The sequence below is a fragment of the Nicotiana tomentosiformis genome, chromosome 2 (assembly GCF_000390325.3).
Source record: "Nicotiana tomentosiformis chromosome 2, ASM39032v3, whole genome shotgun sequence".
Taxonomy (NCBI): domain Eukaryota; kingdom Viridiplantae; phylum Streptophyta; class Magnoliopsida; order Solanales; family Solanaceae; genus Nicotiana; species Nicotiana tomentosiformis.
In genome coordinates, this window is record NC_090813.1 from 121072693 (window position 1) to 121089993 (window position 17301).

The window sequence follows — 17301 nt, forward strand, 5'->3', positions numbered from 1 at the left end:
CCTCTAACTTACACCTTAAATACACACTAACTAGGTGGGAAAATATATGGCAAGGCAAGATTATTAATCAAAAATAAGCACAAGGGATTTACCTCAAGAATTTTCTCGAAAATGCTCTCAAACATTGCCCTAAACCGAGTTTGCAAAGTCAAAAATGACAAAAATCGCGAATTCCTTGGGTTTTAACCACTGCCCAGGTATTTTCGCACCTGCGTAACCTGGGCTCACACTTGCGGGTGCGCTTGTGCAGAAAAAGTGCGCATCTGCGCAATTCACTTGCCCCCTGTGCCTTCGCACCTGCGACGAAAGAGCCACACCTGCACGTGCGCGCCTGCGGAAATCCCCTCCGCTTCTGGGTAACTTGCGCACTTGCGAACAGTCTTGCGCATTTGCGGGCATCGCAGATGTGGCCGTTTCCCACGCACCTGCGACCCTTGACCAATCCACCCAAGTCCACTTCTGCGTGAATTTTCTCGCACATGCGGGCAGCCTTGCGCAAGTGCGATTACAGCAGAACCACCAAATTTTTCCTAAGTCCAAATTCATTCCGTTAAGCATCCGAAACACACCTGAAGCCCCCATGGACCTCAATCAAACATACCAACCAATCCTAAAACACCATACGAACTTATCGAGCCTTCAAACCACGTCGAACAACACCAAAATCATGAATTAAGCACGGATTCAAGCCTAAGAATTTAAAATTTTCCAAATTCTACAAACGACGCCGAACCACATCAAATCTAGTCCGAGTGACCTCAAATTTTACACACAGGTCATAAATGATATTACGAACCTACAGCCATTTTCGGAATTCCATTCCGATCTTGATATCAAAATTTTCACTATCGGCCGAAATCGCCGAAAAACTTACTTTTGCCACTTCAAACTTAAATCTACTACAGACCTCCAAAACACATTCCGGACGCGCTCCTAACCCCAAAATCATTCAACGGAGCTAATAAAGTTTACCGAATTTCATTCCGTATCCGTCTTTACATAGTTCCGACTACGGTCCAAACTCTAAGGCTTAAACTCACAACTAGGGACTAAGTGTCCCAAAACTCCCCGAATTCCATAACCAAACACTCCGGCAAATCACAAAAGCAGAAACAAATATGGGGAAAGCAAATATTAAGGGATCGGGGCTCAAATTCTAAAAATGACCGGTCGGGTCGTTACAGTCACCTCGTGCGTACGTAGCCCCGCAATTAGCAACAATTATTCAATTCAATCCCTATGGGGTAATTTTCCCCTCACAAGATTAGACAAGAGACTTACCTCGTCTCAAAGTCCACTTTTCGATTATCGCGTCGCGTAAAATTCTCGATTCAATGCCGAAATATCTGAAACTATCCAATAGTTATATAAAATAATTAATATATGTTCAATAATTCGAAATTCATCTATTAAATAAATTATCCTATCCAAAATGGTAAAATTCTTAAAATTCACCCCGGGTCCACGTGCTCGGATTCTGAAAATTTTTGGATGGAAACGTTACTCATAATCTCAAGAACTCAAATATATAATTTCTACCCAATTCCATAACTATTTTCGTGGTTAAAATCTCATTTTTATAAAAATCTAGGGTTTTCACCTAAACCTTTGATTTCTAAGATTTACTAGTTATAATCTACTTATAATCTATATATTTAACTCAAAGGGTGTAGAATTAATTTACCTCAAAGTTGTTAGTTGAAATCTCCTCTCAAAAAGCTCCAAAATCGCCCCAAGTATAGAAGAAAATGGGCAAAAATGGTGAATTCCCGTTCTTTTAAGCTTTCTGCCAAACAGGTCTTTCGCACCTGCGGAAGGGGTACCGCACATGCGGCTTTCGCACCTGCAGAAATTCCTCGCAGGTGCGAGTTCCACTCGCCTGAGCCACGGTCGCATCTGCGCAAAAATTCTCGCACCTACGCGTTCGCAGGTGCGCCCAAATGTTCCGCACCTGCGATGGCAAGCCTTCTTTCCCCTTCCGCTTCTGCGATTGAAGCTCGCATCTACGAGGGTCGCACCTGCGAGCTTCTGTCGCATCTGTGAATGTCGCACCTGCGACTGGCCAAGCTCAGGTGCGATTCTGACAGTAGCTGGGAGCTTCATGTTTGGCTCCCAACTTCCAACTTGGTCCGAGCCTCGTCCGATTGACACTCGGGGTCTCCGAGACCCCGCCCGAACATACCAACAGGTTTGAAATAATAAAACGGACTCGCTCGAACTCACAGAACGTGTAAAACAACATCAAATCTAAGAATCATACCCCAAACCAAATTGATTCAAACTTAAGAATTTTAAGTTCTTCAATTTACTTCCAATGCGCCGAAATATACTTAAACTACTCGGAATGACACGAAAATTTGCGAGCAAGTCTTAAATCACTATACGGAACTATTCCCAAATTCAGAATTCCAAACGGACTTCAATTCCTCAAAATCCTACTCCAAACCAAATTTAAAGAATTTTAAACCTTCAAATAGTTGATTTTTACTATTAAGCGTCAAAATGCTCCCGGGTTATCCAAAACCCGTTTCGGACATACGCCCAAGTCCAAAATCATCATACGAACTTATTAGAACCGTCAAATCCCGATCCCGGGGTCGTTTTCTCAAAATGTTGACCGAAGTCAAACTTGGCCTTTTAAGGCTAACTTAAGGAGCCAAGTGTACCGATTTCAACCCAAACGCTTCCAAATCCCGAACTAACCATCCCCGCAAGTCAATAATCATTAAAAGCACATACGAAAAATTTTATTTTAGGGAACGGGGTTCTAAAAGTTAAAATGACCGGTTGGGTCATTACATATACACTAAAAAAATTAAATATAAAAAAAAACTAAAAGCATTTCAACATAAACTAAATTAAATTAAACTAACAAATGACAAATAATTTCAACAAATATATTTGCAAGTCTTAGCAAATTCTATGAAAGGGGAACTAAAATCACCTTCTAGAGTAAACTAAACTTCAATATAATTTCTCATATCTCCATTAAATCTCACTCACTGCCCTAGATCGTTGTTCAATTAGTTGTTGTTTACTAATTTACCTTCAGATTATATTTTCTTCTTTTACAAACAAAATAGAAGCAAGAATCGGAGGTGGAACACAACTCTTCTTGGTATCAAAGCAATGGATCTGCGAGGAGTTTGAAATAGGAGCAGAAAATCTTCCTGTTATTGCTCCGTCTAACAGTTGTTATTGCATGTATCTTGAGACTAAAGAGTATAGGAAGATGCGAGGGTAGGGCAGAAGAGTATGGGGGTGAAGAAGAGTACAGACGAGGGAATTCACGATGGTGGGGGAAGAGTACGGGGAAGGGAATGGGAAAGTTTGCTTGGCAATTATTTTTAAGTTTCTTTTCTTTTTATCTTTATTTTAATCTTTTTAAAATCAAATTCATTATTTTCACTCGCTTTATATGCCTGCATCTCACACATCTCGTCCAACTCAGCCGCCTTAGCGCCGCATAAGCTTGGTCAATAGTCAGAGGGATTTAAAAAAGTTATTTTGAACGAGTTGAGGTGCCTGAATGAAACTTCGTAAGGTATGAGGGCCGGGATCTCAAAACGGGACAAGTAGAGGTATCTATTAGGCTATTATGCCTTTAACTTAATTACATGGTCATATACAATTTACTAATTATATACAAATTAGTTTTAAATGAGTATCCCTTTATATTAAGAATTGAATAAGGAATCAATTATTTCTCATCCCTATTCTCTCTCTCCGTCTATCTCTTGTGCGCACGCTCTCTCTGTCTCTTTCTCTCTCTCTCTCTCTCTCTCTCTCTCTCTCTCTCTCTCTCTCTCTCTCTCTCTCTCTCTCTGTGTGTGTGTGTGTGTGTGTGTGTGTGTTCTTTTCCCAATTTTTCTTCCTATAATGTTCTCTACTTTTTATCCTTTCATGTTGTATATATTTTTAATGAAATTTATCAATGGATTTCAATCGTTTTACTATAGAGTTTTAACTTAGCAATTTCCTTTCATGTTGCACAATTGGTATTCAAATTAAAATTGTTAATCAATAAATTTTGAAGGTGTTTGACTCTCTACCATTGACAGGCATTAAAAAGCTTTGAAGCTTTGAATTCGAATTTGGGTTTTCAAAAATCATTATTTGTTTGGATTGGGTGTTGTTGCAAACAGTTGAGAATATTGTTTGGAGTTTATATCTCAATTTTGAGGGTGTTTGGTGAAGATTAAACTTGATTTGGCCGAATCTCATATTGAAACTCGAAGAAGAAGAAGAAGAAGAAGAAGAAGAAGGAAGAAGAAGAAGAAGAAGAAGAAGAAGAAGAACACATGACATATAATATACTTACGAAACTGTATTAAACTTGTTTTATAATTGTATATAAATTATATTTAAGCTATATTCTGTTGTAGTTGTATATATATTTTTATTTGAATGTTGTATGAAAGTTGAAAAATAGTTATATAATATATGAATCGTTGTATGAAATTTGTATTTAAGTTATAAATACTATTTATTTTTTTTTACATAAAGTTGTTGATATATCTCAAAATTGTATTAAAAGAGGAAACTTTGATTGAAATTTCAGAGAGGAAGAAGAATACACCACATACAAAATATATACAAATCTTTAACAAAATACATATAGAAGACATATTGTATAAAATTTGTATGAAAATTGTATTTAAATTGTATGATGTCGTAGTTGTATTTAACTGGGTAAAATGATGTATGAAAGTTGTAGATAAGTTATAAATAAGTTGTATATTATATAATTAGTTGTATAAAATTTATTTTTAGTTTATATGTTGTTATAGATGTATCAATTTTATATCAAATTTGTACAAAATTTATTTTTAATTTATATGTTGTTGTACCATACATTATTTTTTCCTTACTCGATTTATTAAAGAAAAAAAAATAGAGAATGAATTCCAAAATTGACTCATATACACTGATTAGTGTTTGTATAAACTGAAAACTTAAATATTATAGCAGCAATAGTGACTGATAATGGCAATCCATAGGTAACATTTGATTGCACGTGCTAAATTAACTATTAGTGTCGACACTGATATCTTTCAACTTTTTTGTTCTAGTCAAATATGTTATTCGATAGTTTTTCCAATTCCTTTTGTAGGCGATCTCAACTTTTTTAATAAAGCACCAAAAGAAGTCAATTTAATATGGTGGACAGTAATGAATTAGAATTGCAATGGTGTTTCTTATAGATCTGCAGTATGCCATCCTTTTGTAAATCTGGACAGTAATCAATTTTCGTACTTTCTAGTCTTTCCCACTCTTTTTGGGAGCAAGTCCTCTTGTTTTTGGACGAGTTTGTCTTTGTTTAGCTTAAAATAGGTAATCCACGATTGGAAGGAATCTTATTGAAAGAGAAAGAGAAGAGAAAAAGGAAATAGGTATAACTTAATCCCCTAATTTAAGATACTAATAATGAATTGTATATAAATTGTAAGCAAACCTTATTTAGGACGGATAATTTTCAAAACTGGGACAATTTTGATAATAAGGTTTCATATAGTGTATACTGTATAGGAAAGAAAAAAGGGACTTTTCGTATATATACAAGATTTTAAAATTATTTACCCGATTTTGTCTAAGTTTTTATATTTACGAGAAGTAACAAAAGTTTTTTACAAAATATATACATATCCGGTCAAAATCTACAATTTATCTACAACATAAATACATATTTTTTGTATAGAATCCGATCAAAAAATATAATTTACATACAATTTATATACAACTTATATACAATTATGTAAGTTGTAGATATTTTTTATTCCGTTTCTACTTTCGACATACAAAATATATACAATTTGTTCATGTCTTCTTTTTCGAGTTTCAATCTGAAATTTTAACCAAAACTACCTCGAATCTTCACCAAATTATCTCAAATTTGAGATATAAACTCCAAAGGATATTCTCAATCATTTGCAACAACACCCAATCCAAACAAAAAATAATTTCATGAAATTTCATTTTCGAATTCAAAGCTTTGAAACTTTTTAATGGTTGTCAATGGTGTTTTTAATGGATTAACATAGTTTCCAATTCAATTTACTAGTTTCTAATTAATACTATTTTGTTTATTGATTCCAAAAAGCTAAAAGAATGATAACTAAAATGATTCTCTTCATCAGAGCTAATTTTTTTCTTATTTACTTCATCGATTTCATAGGATCTGAAGCAAGAACTTTGCTAGGTACTAATCTTCTCTTTTCTTTTCACTTAACAGTAGTATCATTTCTTCAGTTAATCCACATAAAGATATTAATATAAGAATACTGATAGAGAATGAGAGAGGGAGGTAGAGAGAGAGCTAAGAGGAAATTTCCTATTCAATTCCTAATATAATGAGATACTCATTAATACTAATCTATACTATATTAAAAGCACGAAAGTACTTAGCGAAATGTTGTTCGCTTTTTTTTTATCCTTTGTCAGTACAATTTATGTTGGATAAATTCGTAATTATAATACAAAAGGTATTTCGCATAAACCAAAATTGAATTGCCTAACAACTTATGTCACTTTAGGTTTTAGCATTATATTTTTCTAACGTAATTAGTGTCATTTTAGATTAGGATTCTTTACCAGAATTGCCGAGCAATTAATGTTAGTCTGGATTTAATTTCTTTTATCATAATTAAAGCCACTTTTTGATCTTCTAGAATTCTAAACCAAAAGTAAATAAGGAACAACAATTAATGACACTAGCTTTAGTATTCTTTTAATAGTACTTATAATAATTTTCGTAGGTTACAAAGTTAATTTTTTGTTGTCTAGAATTTTAAACCAAAACGAAATCAGAAGCAGCATTTATTTTTGCTTTAGGCTTGGTATTCTTTTACCAAAATCGAACAGGAAGCATCAATTAATGTTAGTTTAGGTTTGCATCAATTAATGTTAGTTTAGGTTTAGTCTTCTTTTACTAAAATTGCCGAAGGATACACACACACAAAAAAGTTAGGTTTTCTACAATTTTAAAATAATAACCATTTAGAATAAGGAGCTAAACACTCTATAAAAGGAGTCAGTATTTCATATTTTTTATCATAAAGTCTTGATAACGTGGACGTGTGCGGAGGTAATTTTTTTGTGCTTGTAGGTTTTGATTTTTATTTATGATATCCCCTGTACCAATATCAGTTTAAAATTATCTTCAGTAAATAGTTGTTTATCCTTTTTCATTGAAGCTTAATTAAAAAATTTGTAATGTATATCTTTTTATTGTGTGTTGCGCAAACTTTTTGGGTTAAACCTACATGACTACATGAGTAGTCAAGTTTTTATTTTTCTTTATACTTAAGTTTTAGGTATTTTCCTCTTTTCTTAATACTTTTTTGTAACTGAATGAGCGGTACTGATATTTATTTGATCTGAAATAGTATTTGCTAATGTGTGTCTTTCTGTTGTGTGTTGCACATTTTTTTTGGTTAAACCTACATGAGTAGTCAAGTTTTTATTTTTCTTCCTGATTTTTAAGTTTCTTCCTCTTTTCTTAATATTTTTTGTAATTGAGTGAGCGGTACTGATATCTATTTGATCTGAAATAATATTTGCTAAATAATTAAATATATAGAAATATCAACTAAAATTTTAATTATTAAATTTTCCTCAATTATTTGAATTATGTTGAAAGTCCTAATATTTAGGACTTTAAAATCGATTAAATTTTAGTTTATATAATCTTTTTCTTCTTTGAATTGTGTTCTTTTTTTTAAACCACTTTTTTGTATTAATAATTCTTATTTGTGTGGCAGACAATTCAAGACTCCTCTTGGTGATGACCATGCGCAGATAGATATTTTGGATACAAAGATAGATATGTAGGATACAAAGTCAAATAATCCATAGCCTACAGGTAAATAAAATTAGATAATATTTAATTTAATAATTTTTTCGAAGAGATATATTACTCCCTCATGTATAAAATAAATTTGGAAAGAATTACTTCAGCAAATATAAAATCAAATGTGATAACTTTCTTAATATTAGTGTAATATATGTTATATTCTTTCATAATAAACTTAATTTAGACGTATATTAACTCATCTGTGATTTTAAATCATATTTTGTAACCTTTTATAGCGTGGACATATTTTTAGAGATATAGAATATTTTTTGTAAACTAGGGAATCGCTCCACCGAGAAAGCATGCAGGTGGTTTGAACCTACGACCTCTCATTTGGGGATTTCCTGCTCAATCAACTTGGCCACCCTTGGGGTATGGTCTGATTGTCACTTTTTATATGTATTATCATGTACCACCGGCCACATTTTATGAGTAAATGATCAAATAATTCACTTGAAAAGACTTGAATATATGACGATGCATGTCTAAAGAATATCTTTAATTTTAAGCCACTAAATTTTATTAAAATTTAAAAATTTAAGGAGCCTAGCAGGTGAAATAAAGAAAAGAAAATAATATTCATTAAACATGTCTTGAAATATAAACTTTTGTTCTTTGATGGTCAAAACTTAGAGTAATATGATGGATTATTAAAAATATTAAATGTCAATTTGTTAGACCGACTTGACTTGCAAGAGAAGTAATCACTAAGATTGAAGAATAGAAAAAATAAATACAAAATTAAATAAATAAAATTTCATATTTAATCATCGGGACGCAATAAAATTGATGGTCTAAAGCCAAACTATAATAAGAGACCTTCAATTTTTTCTTGAAATTCATGTACTAACGAGAAAAATTTAAAAAGTTTTACTTTCCCGTTTATGAACCAATCAAAAGAGATAAGAAAAATAGTTATTTTAGAAAAAGTAAATTGACGTTGAAAAGTTAAATCATTAGAAGTATAAAAATAAATATACGTAGATTAGGAGAAATAACACTTGAAGAGGGAAATAAAAGTACTAAGTAATTAATAAGAGAAGAAAACTTTATCATAATTTATTCACTCATTTAAATAACCTTAACCAAATCCAAAAAAGCATATAATTTAAAAACTATTTTACAAAGGATTATATATATATATATATATATATAACACTTAATGCTTAGAATTATAACGACCCAACCGGTCGTTTTGCCTTTTAGAACCCCATTCCCTTAAATAAAACTTTTCGCATGTGCTTTAATGATTTATGACTTGTGGATATGGTTGATCGGGATTTGGAAGTGTTTGGGTTGAAATCGGAACACTTGGTTCCTTAAGTTGGCTTTAAAAGGCCAAATTTGACTTTGGTCAACATTTTAAGCAAACAGACTCGGATCAATATTTTGACAGTTTCGGTAGGTACGTATCGTGATTTGGAACTTGGCGTATGCCCGGAATCAAATTCCGAGGTCCCTAGCCCGAGATATGAAATTTTGATGAAATAATTAAAAAATTTAAGTTCAAATAGTGACCGGATATCGAATTATGTGCAAACGACCCCGAAATAGAATTTTGATGATTCCAACAGCTCCGTATAGTAATTTTGGACTTAAGAGCGTGACCGAAATTTTATTTGGAAGTCCATAATAAAATTAGGCTTTAAATGACTAAAACAAGAATTTAAATTTGGAAGTTTGACCGGGGAGTTGACTTTTTGATACCGGAGTCAGAATACAGTTCCGAAAAATTTTATAGCTCTGTTATGTCATTTATGACTTGTGTGCAAAATTTGGGGTCAATCGGAGTTGATTTGATAGGTTTCGACATCGAATGTAGAAGTTGAAAATTTTAAGTTTCATTAAACTTGAATTGGAGCATAATTCGTGGTTTTAGCATCGTTTTATGTGATTTGAGGTTTCAAATAAGTTTGTATGATGTTGTAGGATTTGTTGGTATATTTGGTTGAGGTCCTGAGGGTCTCGTGTGGATTCCGGGTGGTTAACGGATCGAATTTAGAATTTGAAGAAGAGTTGAGGCAGCTAATATCTGGGGTGATCGCGGGTACGAAAAATCCATCGCGGGTGCAAAGTCGCAGGTGCGAAAACTCCATCGCGAGTGTGAAGCCGCAGGTGCGAAAATTTTTATCGCGGGCGCGATGATCGCTGGGCAGTGAGTGTTTAAAGCGGGGATTTGAGCATTTTTGCTCATTTCTTCATTCTTGGACGATCTTGGGAGCTTCCTGAGAGGAGCATTCACCTAGCAACTTGGAGGTAAGTTAATTCACACCTATTGCAAGTTAAATACATGGTTTATGTATGGATTTAAACATGAAAATTTATAGAAATTTAGAGTTTTGAAGAAAAACCTAGAAATTGATATTTTTTATTTTTCACCACGGAAATGGTTATGGAATTGGATGAAAATTATATATTTGAGTTCTTGAGATTATGGGTAACGATTCCCCGGAAATTTCCGAAATCCGGACACGTGGGCCCAGGTGAATTTTAGAAATTTTACCATTTTGGATAAGGTAATTTATTTAGTAGATAAATTTCGAATCATTTAGCATATATTAATTATTTTGTATAATGTTTGGATAGTTATGGATTTTTTGGCGACGAATCGAGAATTCAACGCGACGTGGTAATCGAAAAGTGAACTTTGAGACGAGGTAAGTCTCTTGTCTAATCTTGTGAGGGAAATATTATCCCATAGTGATTAAATTAAATAATTATTGTTAATTGCGGGGGCTACGTACGCACGAGGTGACAAGAGTCTATGCGTAGCTACTATTAATGCTAAAGTCCGGGTAGTTTAGGACTCAAAGTATGAATTACTTGTATAAATTGTATTCTTTATTAATTAAATTAATTGATGTGTATATTGTGAATTGTTATGAAAGGTAGTAAAAGATAAAATTTTCATATGCTTAACTTTTGTTTAGATTAAATAAATTGTTTAAAAAAATTGTTCATCCTCTCGAATTTATCTTATAATAAACATTCTCTCATTTCCGGAGGTACATAAGAAAAATGTCCTCCTTTCTTGTGGAGCGGGCCGAACGCCTCGGCAAGATAGATGCATCTATGGATCGTGCCGCACGTCCCTCGGCAGTGTACACGACACTCTGGATCGGGCCGAACGACCTCGGCAGAAATCGTGCTTAATAATAATAATTACACGATACCTTAATAGTTTATTTCAGCTTGCGAAACTAATTGATAAATTGGAGAATCCTTGAAATTTAATGAATTATCATTCCTGCTTGTTAAGGAATTAATTATTATTCCTGTAAATGAGATTAATTGATAAATTGGAAATTATTTGAATTGAAGGAATTTAATTAATATATTGAGAATTGTTGCATTTGAAGGAATTTGATTATTCCTGCTGGTTAAATAAATTATTGTAAATTCTGTGAATCATGCTAATTTAGATATTCTAGTTTTATTTCAATTATTATTATTGACCCATAGTGAGTGTCCAAGTCGGCTATCTCGTCTCTACCACTTCGAGATTAGACTTGATACTTTCTGGGTACACGTTGTTTTCGTACTCATACTGCACTTGCTGCACATTTTATTGTACAGGTACATATATATATATATATATATATATATATATATATATATAGCAGCCTTGTGGGCACAGAGGTGTGGTTAATAATTGTGGGGACATTGGCGAGCTACATTCTATATTACGATCCTCAGCTAATAGAGTCTCCGTCAAAGTTATTATATTTTCCTGTCAAATTTGTATTCTAGACAGATGTTGTATTTTATTTTTAATTCCCTAGTAAATGCTCATGCACTTGTGATACTGGGGTTTGGGAATGGTAGTGAATTGTTTAAAAATTTAGTTGCTAAAAATATTTATCATTTACTCTATGAGTTTTATCTTTATAATTTCATTGAAGAAATTTTTATTTCAAAAATAGTAAAATGGGTAATTAAGTTAATTGATTATGGTTGGCCTGCCTGACAGTGGTGTCCGACGCCATCACAACCTTTTTGGATTTTAGGTCGTGACAACATGGTATCAAAGTACTAGGTTCACTTAGGTCTCACGAGTCATTAGTAAGTCTAGTAGAGTCTTGAAGATCGGTACAGAGACGTCTGTGCTTATCTTCGAGAGGCTACATGGCTGTTAGGAATACTTCCCTTCTTGATTCCTCATCGTGCGGTTCGATTCCTTTGAGGCTTATGCCTACACTTCCTTCATATTCAATCTTATGCGACATGAAACGCTTGTTATATATTGAGGATCGAGGAAATTTTTAATGGTACTACAAATGTAGTGCAGGATGCTTCTCCCTGTGTAATTAATTGGGCTATTGTCGTTGCCTTGCGGAAGGACGCTCTGTCGTTTCAAGTTAAGTATCAGTACTACCTAAGGTTTTGAAATTTAGCATTGATTGTTATAACGATTCGTGCATTGTTATCGCACAGTGTTTATGTAATGGTAGAATGCCTGTCTATGTGTCAAGGCAGTAAACGACTTGAAAGAAGATTTTCTCAATACATGATTCAGAGGTTCCATGTTTTAATTCCAGCAGAGAAAAGTCAATCGGACTATGAATGTTCAGGTTTGGGGTTGATGAAGTAATGAAACTTGATATTTTCAAGTGTGGTAGAGTTCTCAATTTTGATGTGGTGTCGTCGCCTTATAAAATGCGTTAAGGTTCGCCAGTGTTATGGTTTTCTTCAACTCGCCTTCACGACGGGGTGTTAGGAATTGGTATAGGGAAAGCACTCGTTAGAGATTGCGGTGTACAGTGATTCAGGATCGAAGCATCGTTTCTAATATTGATGTCTCGAGAAGGATGACCGTCAGAAAGGTTTAAAGCTGGTAACGAGCTATTGGTTCAAGTGCTACATACACCGATTTTGAGTTAAGGCAACAATTGGGAAGCGAAGGATGAGGAAGGACATGTGGAAGGTGCCTTGCGGTGGTTAGGTTCCGAAAAGGCCAAATGTAAGAAAACAGAAGCAGAGTAGTTACTTAAAGGAGATGGTTGACCAAAGTGGGAGAGTGGCAAAGTAGCATATGGGTTATATGGTAGGATAACTACACGACTTGAGGAAAGTTTGAAGTGATTTGGGATTCATGGTGGACAGTGACTAGGTCTACGGGTTTAATTTGAAATATTGGTTGCTATATTGAGGAAGATTTGGTGTGACATGAGAGAGTTGCTTGATATGAAGACGGATACACCATGACTTTGGATTGGAATGTATTGTCGCACCTTTAGTTGATGTCCACGAGGAGTGAGCGGACTGGTGCAGCTGGTGAATGAGCTTGGACTGAGGATGATCTACTGATTTCGTAGTAATTGCACCCAGTGCAGCGACGTTGTAATATGTCAGCATGTAATTTCCACAGGTGGGTTATCTCCTGTGAGCAGGTTAGCGGTTGTGTGGTATTGACGAAGCTTCTGCGAAGAATTCTACTGGCTACCCGGTAAGAGATTTAATATGTAAATGTGGCTAGTGGTTTTGGGTATTTATTAAAGGTTAATAGAAGGATTTCGAGAAAATTTGGCGAGTTGAGTGTGCAGGATCATGTCAATAATGAAGAAAGAATCTCGGTGGATTCCAAAAATTTTGTAATTGTAGTTTCAAGCTAAGTGGGAGAGCCCCACCGTCTATGATTGGATTGCGTAGTGTCAACTTGTGCGGTTTCTGGTTATCGGTGTATTGGTGGGTCAATACGACTAAGGAAAGAAAACATCAGTGGTAATTTGAGCAAAGTATTTGGGGAATGTGTGCCATATTTGGCCTTATCAATTCATATTCAGGTTTTTGGAAGACTCGAAGTTTGTGCTTCGTGTAGATGTAATGCACAGGAAAGTGAAACAGTCAGATGTTTCCTTGATAAAGTGTCCATGTGCTAGCAGGGCCTTGGAATTGATCATGTTTGGGAACAAGTCAGAGCAAGTGACTCTCAATAACGGTCCTAGTGGATTCAAAAATTTAAAGTGTGGTGTCTAAGGATCTCGAGTCTATAGTATGGTTGAGTATCGAGATTTTGTAGCAGATTATGAAACGGGGCTTGGAATACTCAGTGTTATCTTCAGGTGTGGTGTAGCATTAGAGAAACGGAAGAAAATAATTTCAGATTCATAAAAGAAGTATCAGAATGGGTGTACTAGTTGAGTAAAACTTGCGCACACGAAGGGATATGAGATAATTAGTGGGTTTTGAAATAGCGTGGTCTCGTGAAATAAGGTCACTTGGGATGAGTGCGGATGTGAGTTCGTAATGTAATGAATGGAGCTATTATTATTTCTAAGGCAAGTTGAGAGTAAATTGAGAAAAAACAGATCGACTAACAATGGTTGAATCGGCACGATGATGGCAATGATCAGTTCCTTCAGCGCATTGAATTATGTATGTGATTTGTGGCGGTACGTGCGAGGGTTGACGGCCGCCGTAATTGATTTTATTTAGAGAAATTCAAGTATTATGACAATTATTATTTCTGTAAATGAGAATAATTGATAAATTGGTAATTATTTGAATTGAAGGAATTTAATTAATATATTGAGAATTGTTGCATTTGAAGGAATTTGATTATTCCTGCTAGTAAAATAAATTATTGTAAATTCTGTGAATCATGCTAATTTAGATATTCTAGTTTTATTTCAATTATTATTATTGACCCATAGTGAGTATCAAAGTCGGTTATCTCGTCTCTACCACTTCGAGATTAGGCTTGATACTTTCTGGGTACACGTTGTTTACGTACTCATACTGCACTTGCTGCACATTTTATTGTGCAGGTACATATATATATATATATATATATATATATATATATATATATATATATATATATATATATATAGCGGCCTTGTGGGCGCAGAGGTGTGGTTAATAATTGTAGGGACATTGGTGAGCTGCATTCTATATTACGATCCGCAGCTAATATAGTCTCCTTCAGAGTTATTATATTTTCCTGTCTAATTTGTATTCTAGACAGATGCTGTATTTTATTTTTAATTCCCTAGTAAATGCTCATACACTTGTGACACTGGGGTTTGGGAATGGTAGTGAATTGTTTAGAAATTTAGTTGCTAAAAATATTTATCATTTACTCTATGAGTTTTATCTTTATAATTTCATTGAAGAAATTTTTATTTCAAAAACACTAAAATGGATAATTAAGTTAATTGATTATGGTTGGCTTGCCTGACAGTGGTGTCCGACGCTATCATAACCTTTTTGGATTTTAGGTCATGACAACATGGTATCAAAGTACTAGGTTCACTTAGGTCTCACGAGTCATTAGCAAGTCTAGTAGAGTCTTGAGGATCGGTACGGAGATGTCTGTGCTTATCTTCAAGAGGCTACATGGCTATTAGGAATACTTCCCTTCTTGATTCCTCATTGTGCGGTTCGATTCCTTTGAGGCTTATGCCTACACTTCCTTCATATTCAATCTTATGCGACATGAAACGCTTGTTATATATTGAGGATCGAGAAAATTTTTAATGGTACTACAGATGTATTGCAGGATGCTTCTCCCTGTGTAATTAATTGGGCTATTGTCGTTGCCTTGCGGAAGGACGCTCTGTCGTTTCAAGTTAAGTATCAGTACTACCTAAGGTTTTGAAATTTAGCATTGATTGTTACGACGATTCGTGCGTTGTTATCGCACAGTATTTATGTAATGGTAGAATGCATGTCTATGTGCCAAGGCAGTAAATGACTTGAAAAAAGATTTTCTCAATACATGATTCAGAGGTTCCATGTTTTAATTCCAGCAGAGAAAAGTCAATCGGACTATGAATGTTCAGGTTTGGGGTTGATGAAGTAACGAAACTTGATATTTTCGAGTGTGGTAGAGTTCTCAATTTTGATGTGGTGTCGTCGCCTTATAAAATGAGTTAAGGTTCGCCAGTGTTATGGTTTTCTTCAACTCGCCTTCACGACGGGGTGTTAGGAATTGGTATAGGGAAAGCACTCGTTAGAGATCACGGTGTACAGTGATTCAGGATCGAAGCATCGTTTCTAATATTGATGTCTCGAGAAGGATGATCATTAGAAAGGTTTAAAGCTAGTAATGAGCTATTGGGTCAAGTGATACAGAGACGGATTTTGAGTTAAGGCAACAATTAGGCAGCGAAGGATGAGGAAGGACATGTGGAAGGTGCCTTGCGGTGGTTAGGTTCCGAAAAGGCCAAATGTAAGAAAACAGAAGCAGAGTAGTTACTTAAAAGAGATGGTTGACCAAAGTGAGAGAGTGGCAAAGTAGCATATGGGTTACGTGGTAGGATAACTACATGGCTTGAGGAAAGTTTGAAGTGATTTGAAATTCATGGTGGACAGTGACTAGGTCTACGGGTTTAATTTGAAATATTGGCTGCTATATTGAGGAAGATTTGGTGTGACATGAGAGAGTTGCTTGATATGAAGACGGATACACCATGACTTTGGATTGGAATGTATTGTCGCACCTTTAGTTGATGTCCACGAGGAGTGAACGGACTGGTGCAGCTGGTGAATGAGCTTGGACTAAGGATGATCTACTGATTTCATAGTAATTGCACCCAGTGCAGCGATGTTGGAATATGTCAGCATGTAATTTCCATAGGTGGGTTATCTCCTGTGAGCAGGTTAGCGGTTGTGTGGTATTGACGAAGCTTCTGCGAAGAATTCTACTGGCTACCCGGTAAGAGATTTAATATGTAAATGTGGCTAGTGGTTCAGGGTATTTATTAAAGGTTAATAGAAGTATTTCGAGAAAATTTGGCGAGTTGAGTGTGCAGGATCATGTCAATAATGAAGAAAGAATCTCGGTGGATTCCAAAAATTTTGTAATTGTAGCTTCAAGCTAAGTGAGAGAGCCCCACCGTCTATGATTGGATTGCGTAGTGTCAACTTGTGCGGTTTCTGGTTATCGGTATATTGGTGGGTCAATACGACTAAGGAAAGAAAACATCAGTGGTAATTTGAGCAAAGTATTTGGGGAATGTGTGCCATATTTGGCCTTATCAATTCATATTCAGGTTTTTGGAAGACTCGAAGTTTGTGCTTCGTGTAGATGTAATGCACAGGAAAGTGAAACAGTCAGATGTTTCCTTGATAAAGTGTCCATGTGCTAGCAGGGCCTTGGAATTGATCATGTTTGGGAACAAGTCAGAGCAAGTGACTCTCAATAACGGTCCTAGTGGATTCAAAAATTTAAAGTGTGGTGTCTAAGGATCTCGAGTCTATAGTATGGTTGAATATCGAGATTTTGTAGCAGATTATGAAACGGGGCTTGGAATACTCAGTGTTATCTTCAGGTTGTGGTGTAGCATTAGAGAAACGGAAGAAAATAATTTCGGATTCATAAAAGAAGTATCAGAATGGGTGTACTAGTTGAAGATGTAAAACTTGCGCACACGAAGGGATATGAGATAATTAGTGGGTTTTGAATGGAGCTATTATTATTTCTAAGGCAAGTTGAGAGTAAATTG